The following is a 7,083-nucleotide window of genomic DNA, read 5'->3' on the forward strand; positions in this document are numbered from 1 at the left end:
CTTTTATTAAGCAATAAGTTGTTTTCTACACCAGTGAATGTAAATGGAGGTTTTACAACAGTAAATGTTAATGGGAATTTTCCAGCAGTGTAAATTTATATGGAGAGAGTGAATGTTTTTTTTTGTTTTAATGAATAGAAATAATTTTATGATGAAATACTCTGTTTCTCAGTGAAATTTTTTTTAATTTGCCTGAGCATAAAAGATCTGGAGTCAAAGAACAGAGCATTGTCTCTGTGTTTAATTTGAATCTTGGTTTTGGTATTTTTCCATCAAAATAACCAACAGTGGTATCAGGAGCGACCAGGCTCTTTAAAGAAGTTAAGAAGCTGAAGGGGAAGGTTGTTGCTGCAGCAAAACTTCTCAGGCAGACAGAAGACTCAGACAGCTAAGGAGTCAGGTATTCCAAAAGTTTTTTTTGTGTTGTGAAGAAACAGTCAGCTGTTTTAAACACACAGTCAAGGATTTAGAGGCATAGATCGAATACAAGGAATGACCAACACAAGCACTGTATGGGTTTGTTTACTACCCAGCTCCCACAGTTTATGGGAAGAACTATGACTACTGGTCAATAACTATGAGAGCCCTGTTGCCTCACAAGATTTATGGGAAATAGTTGAAGATGGATTTGAGAAGTAGCAGATGAAAATGAGTTCAATGCACTACTCAGGGAGAGAGAGATCAACTGAAGAGCAATAGGAAGAAGGATGCAAAGGCATTTTATTGTTGCATCTAGCAGTAGACCAGAGTATATTTCCAAGGATAGCAGCAGCTAAAACATCAAATGAAGCATGGCAAAACCTCACGACAGCCTATCAGGCAGGAGAGAGTGAAGACAGCAAAAACTACAATTGCTGAGAAAGGATTTTGAAACTTGAACATGAAGGAGTCAGACAACATTGAATCATTCTTCACTCATGTGATTGGTGTAATCACACAAATGAGAACTCATGGAGAAAACAATTGAAGATAGAAGAATAGTGGAGAAAATATTGAGGGTCTTACCCTCAAGGTTCGATGCCATAGTCACCACATTGAAGAGACAAAGGATCTCTCAAACTATTCAGTTGATGAGCTACATGCATCACTGATAACATGAGCAGAGGTTGAGTAGGAATGAAAACTCATCTCTTGAGCAAGCTTCAAGACCCAGATGTCCTTTGGAAGAGGAAGAGGTCAAGGAAGAGGAAACCGAAGAGGAAGAGGCAGAAGCCAGAACAGAGGTGGAAGGAAAGCCCATCAAATGCACAAGGAAGAGGCAGCAATCCAAATCAGAACAAGGTCAAGCAGCAGCCAACAAGAGATCGGTATCAGGCTCAAGGACAAGGTATGATAAATCTAATGTTCAATGCTATTATTGCAAAAGTATGGACATTATGTAGTGATTGTAGAAAGAAACAACATGATAAGAACAACAGACAAATGCAAATGTTACAAGAGAAAAACAGTCAAGAAAATGTCTGTTAGCTTGTAACATGGCTGAACACATAGTGAGGACATATGGTTTTTAGACTCAGGTTGCAGCAACCATATGACAGGGAATATAGCCTCTTTTCAGCCTTAAATCAGAATTTGAAATCAGAGGTCACACTAGGCTGATAGTAAAGTGTTGTTATGGGAAAAGGGGAGGTAAAAATATTTACAAAACCAGGGAGAAGGAAAACCATAGCAGATGTCTACTATGTCCCCGGAATGAGATGTAACCTATTGAGTGTGGGACAACTTATCCAAAAGGGTTACAATGTTTACTTTGAAAATTATGTGTGCCATCATGGATATACCACCAGCAAGAGATGCATTGCTGAAGTGAAGATGACAAGGAACAGGATGTTCCCTCCCGGATTAGGGCAGACTTGAAGAACAAAAGGGAAATGGCAGCAGTCACCAAGAGGCCTTCCAAAGCGTGCCAAAGGATGAGAACTGGTTATGGCACTGAGATTCGGGCATCTAAATTTTGGAGGTCTAAACTTATTGAGCAGAAAAAGGAATGGTAAAGGGATTACCATTGATAGAGAAACGGACAGCCTATGTGAAGGCTGCATTTTGGGAAAAAAACATAGAGAAAGTTTTCATTCAAGAAAAGTATAAGGGCAAAGGCACCCTTAGAGATTATCCACTCAGATTTGTGTGGACCAATGCAAGCTCCATCATTAGCTGGCAGCTATATTTCTTGACATTCATTGATGATTTTACAAGAAAGATTGGATATATTTCCTCAAGAACAAAAGTGAAGTTTTGAGAAATTCAAAAACTTCAAAGCACTGTGGGAACCAAAGCGGGCTGCACATAAAAGTATTGAGAACTGATAGAGGAGGTGAGTATATCTCCAATGAATTCTTAAGTTTTGTAGAGAAAATGGGAATACATAAACAATTCACAACTCGGTACACTCCGCAGCAAAATGGAGTTGCTGAAAGGAAGAACAGGGACCATCATGGATATGGCGAGGAGCATGCTGAAGGCAAAGCATTTGCAAATGAGTATTGGGCTGAAGCTGTACATTGTGCAGTTTATATATTGAACAGGTGTCCTACAAAAGCAGTCATGAACAAAGTGCCGAAGAGGCATGGAGTGGGAGAAAGCAAGGAGTCCACATGAGAGTTTTTGGGTGTGTGGCCTATGCAACATACCAGATCAGCTAAGGAGGAAGTTGGACAGCAAAGGGGAGAAATGCATCTTCATTGGATACAGTGATGGATCCAAAGCCTACAGGTGTACACATCTACCAAGAAGTTTTTGTAAGCAGGGATGTTCAATTCATTGAAGAAGAAGCTTGGGATGGAGCATAGAGAAAAACAGTGAATGTTAAAAACTGTTTATCTCATGATGAAGAGAAGAGGAGTGGTGGAAATGCATCCTCAAACACGCAGCGCCAACACAAGGACAGCAAGGGACACCATTGAGGATAAATGAGAGTGCTTCTCCAAGCACACCACAAGGAGGAAATTCAAGTGCATCTTCAAGCACTTGCACACCAAGTGAAAGAGGTAAGAAGTTTAGAAATCTAAGTGATATTTATGATGAAGGAATGAATTCCTTATTTGCCTTGTATTGTCATGTTGATGATCCTATTCATTTCGAGGATGCAATTAAAGATAGGAAATGGATAGAAGCTATGGATGAGGAGATGAATGCCATAGAGAGAAACAAAACATGGGATTTGGTTGAGTTACCAAAAGGCAAAGAAGTCATTGGTGTGAAATGGGTCTATAAGACCAAGAGCAATGCTGAAGGCAAGATAGAAAGGCACAAGGCAAGGCTGGTTGTCAAAGGCTACAAGCAGCAGTATGGGAGAGATTATGAGGAGACTTTCGCACCGGTTGCAAGAATGGAAACCGTGAGAGCAGTGTTGTCCATAGCAGCACAAAACAAATGGAAAGTCTACCAAATGGATGTGAAATCAGCATTCCTAAATGGAGTGTTAATGGAAGAGGTCTATGTGGAACAGCCTCTCGGATATGAGAAGAAAGGTGAAGAGCACAAAGTGTGCAAGTTAAAGAAAGCTCTTTATGGGCTGAAGCAAGCGCCAAGAGCATGGTACAGCAGGATAGATTCATATCTATTAGATAATGAATTTGACAAATGTGAAGGAGAGCCCACAGTCTACATCAAGGAAAAGGATGGTAAAATTTTAATTGTTGTCTTGTATGTAGATGATGTTATTTTCACTGGAAATGATATTTATCTTATTGAGAATTTTAAATCAGTCATGAAGGATGAATTTGAAATGACTGACATGGGTTTGTTGAGATACTTCTTAGGCATAGAAGTAGATCAAAATGAAAAAGGAATTCTTATATCTCAAGCAAGATATGTAAATCAAGTTTTGGGCAGATTTAAGATGGAAGAATGCAAGGCAGCAATCACTCCCACAGTGATGGGATTAAAACTCAGCAGAGAGGACAGCAACAAGGATTTTGATCCTAGCTTGTATAAAAGCATTGTGGGCAGCCTTATGTATTTAACAGCAACTAGGCCTGATTTAATGTATGCTGTTAGTTTGATTTCCAGGTTTATGGAGAGGCCAAAGGAGGCACATTGGCAGGCAGCAAAGAGAATTTTGAGGTATGTCAAAGGCACTAAAATGTTTGGAATTCTATATCATGCCTCAGAACATTCAGATTTGGTTGGGTACACAGATAGCGATTGGGCTGGAAGTGTAGATGATCGGAAGAGCACTTCCGGTTATGTTTTTAATATGGGTTCAGGAGCCATCTCATGGGCTTCTAAGAAGCAGTCCATTGTAGCATTGTCTACAGCAGAGGCTGAATATGTGGCAGCTACAGCAGCAGCATGTCAAGCAGTGTGGATGAGAAGAATGTTGAGAAGCTTAGGCCAAGAGCAGGCAAAAGCGACAGTGATATTTTGTGACAATAGCTCAGTTATTGCATTGTCAAAGAATTCAGTGTTTCATAAGAGAACGAAACACATTGATACAAGGTTTCACTACATCAGAGAATTGGTGAACAATGGAGAAATTGTCTTGGAACATTGCAGGACTCAAGAACAGGTTGCAGACATCTTGACAAAGCCGCTGGATCAGAGAAGCTTTGAATTTTTAAGAAAGTGTCTCGGTATGACCGAATGGCCAGCAGTTGAAATTAAAGGGGAGTGTTGAAGTTATAATTTCAACGCAGCCGTGCGTTCTCACCCAAAACCACCAGCATGAAACCACAAACCACCCAGAAGCATATCGCACCGCTTTTCCGGAAAAGTTGTTTCCGTATTCTTGGCTCCGATGCGATTTGGTGAAGACGCATGGATCTCACCTGACATCAGCGACTCTGACATATCGGGAGCTATCGTTCACTCAAGTGAGGGCTTCCGATATCTTTCTCCACCGTAGGATCTGCTCCCGTATTTTCGTCCGTTGATTGATTGAAGATGCATACGAGCCTATATTAAAAGCCTTGCGTGGAGTGAATTCAATTTTGTGTTGACCGCCAATAATAATGTAGTTAATGTGCCCGTAGAAGTATTGGTAGGTGATTTAAATTTTAATGTTTTTTTATGTATCAAAGGTATGGCGCATTTAAAGAAAGGCATGGGTGTTAAAAATATTTTACGGCACGTAAAAGTAAGTGTGTTTTTTTTATTTTGTTTTCAAAAAAATGAAAAGGGCTCGCGCATTTAACTATTTTGAAAGAGGAACGATGGAGCAGTAAAATATAGTGTACTCTGCATCTTTGTTGTGTATGGCACACGGGAGGAATTTACGTGTGTGTGTTCGCAGCAGCGAAATGGAACCAGTGATGTAATTTTTTTTTGTGTTGGCCATAGCGAAAAACCATGTGTGGTTTTGCACAGCAGTGCATAAAGAAGATGGTGGAGCGAATTTTGTAAGTCTGTGTAAATTTTATTACAGCAGTAAGTTGTTTTCTACACCAGTGAATGTAAATGGAAGTTTTACAACAGTAAATGTTAATGGGAATTTTTCCAGCAGTGTAAATTCTCATATGGAGACAGAGTGAATGTTTTTTTTGTTTTAATGAATAGAAATAATTTTATGGTGAAATACTCTGTTTCTCAGTGAAATTTTTTTTAATCTTGACTGAGCATAAAAGATCCTGGAGTCAAAGAACAGAGCATTGTCTCTGTGTTTAGTTTGAATCTTGGTTTTGGTATTTTTCCCATCAAAAATACCCAACAAAGTGGACGAGGAGCTTTTCTCTATTAATTCCGAATAGAAAGGTGCAATTATGCTTTCAATCTACCAGTGATAAACCGCTTCCTAAAGCTTTTTAGGGGCGTGTGAGTTTTGTTTGGTAAAAATAGTGAGTTGCATAACAACAAGAAAGCACTTAAACCCGACCTTTCTCTCTCAGTTTGAATACAAACTTTTATACCACTAGTGCATGAAATATCATGGTTTCCTTATTCCATCCACGCTTGAATGAAATCATTTCAGTAATTCTCTTTTTCATTTTCATCCCCAGATTATCTATTTTCAATTATGAGCGGCTTAGCCTCTGCTTGTCGAGAGGATGAAATTATCCTATATACCGTTTTGGTTGGCGATGATGCTTCTCGTTTGTTCGATAATCAACAGAGCTAAGCACGGATGAATGATTTTACTAAAATTGACTGGGGGATTTTTTTTTTGTTTCAGAGAGACTCAACTCGATCAAATTAATTTGTCGAATCATCCGGTCATTTTTTTTTCAACGCAGGGAGGAACTTTGGAGAAGGTTATTAATTGATGTTTACAGGTAACTCGGTCATGGGGGATGATTATGATTACCTTAATCTTCACAATCGAGAGACGGTTAACGATTTTGCGAGCGGCTGATTACCTGGGGTTGAAAAACCTCAAGGATTTATAGTTCGACACTGTAATGTGACGCATGTTTGCCACAACATCAATTTTTAATTGTGATTCTGCAAGCAACAACTATTTTTAAATGAAATTCAATTTCATTTACAAAGAATGTTTTATCCATTGTAACATTCTGAATTTGGAATAATTAACCAGGTTGCATGAAAATGATGTGCCTAAAACAATTTAAGAAGTCGCATGCAGCTTATTGTTAGTAGTACTTATCTGAGTGCAAAATTTCGTTGATCGATCTTCTCGTTAGAGTTCTAATGGCTGTCAAACTTGATCGAAGGTGCCACTCAATAGGAAAATAATGCAGGTACTGTTATGGCATTATTATTTCTCCTTCATCTCGTGCATCATTATTTCTCCATATTGTGGAAGTATGTTGCTATTCCTCAGCCATATGTACGACCATAGTCAACGATTTCATAGTTACATAATTTTTATAAATTGTTTCATTTCGATTATTTACATTTTAATGTTAATTTATGGTTTAAAATAGTGTTAATTTATGGTTTATAAAGTTAATTTAATGTTAATTTTTTATGAATATGTGTTTATATTTTTATTAAATATATTGTTTATAATAAATATTTATGAGATTAATATAATACAAATTAAAATCTCGATAAAAAAAATAATAAGCATTTTTTTTAATTAATAAAACCAAACTCAATTATTTATGTATATGATAATCATTTTTTAATCCCCAAGGGTTAGTTTAATTGGTAAGTTCTTGTTGCTAATTATCTCGCTAGTTGGGA

This window comes from Pinus tabuliformis, chromosome 2_2, assembly GCF_031772625.1.
Source record: "Pinus tabuliformis cultivar Carrire ecotype Pingquan chromosome 2_2, CPIR1, whole genome shotgun sequence".
NCBI classification, from domain to species: domain Eukaryota; kingdom Viridiplantae; phylum Streptophyta; class Pinopsida; order Pinales; family Pinaceae; genus Pinus; species Pinus tabuliformis.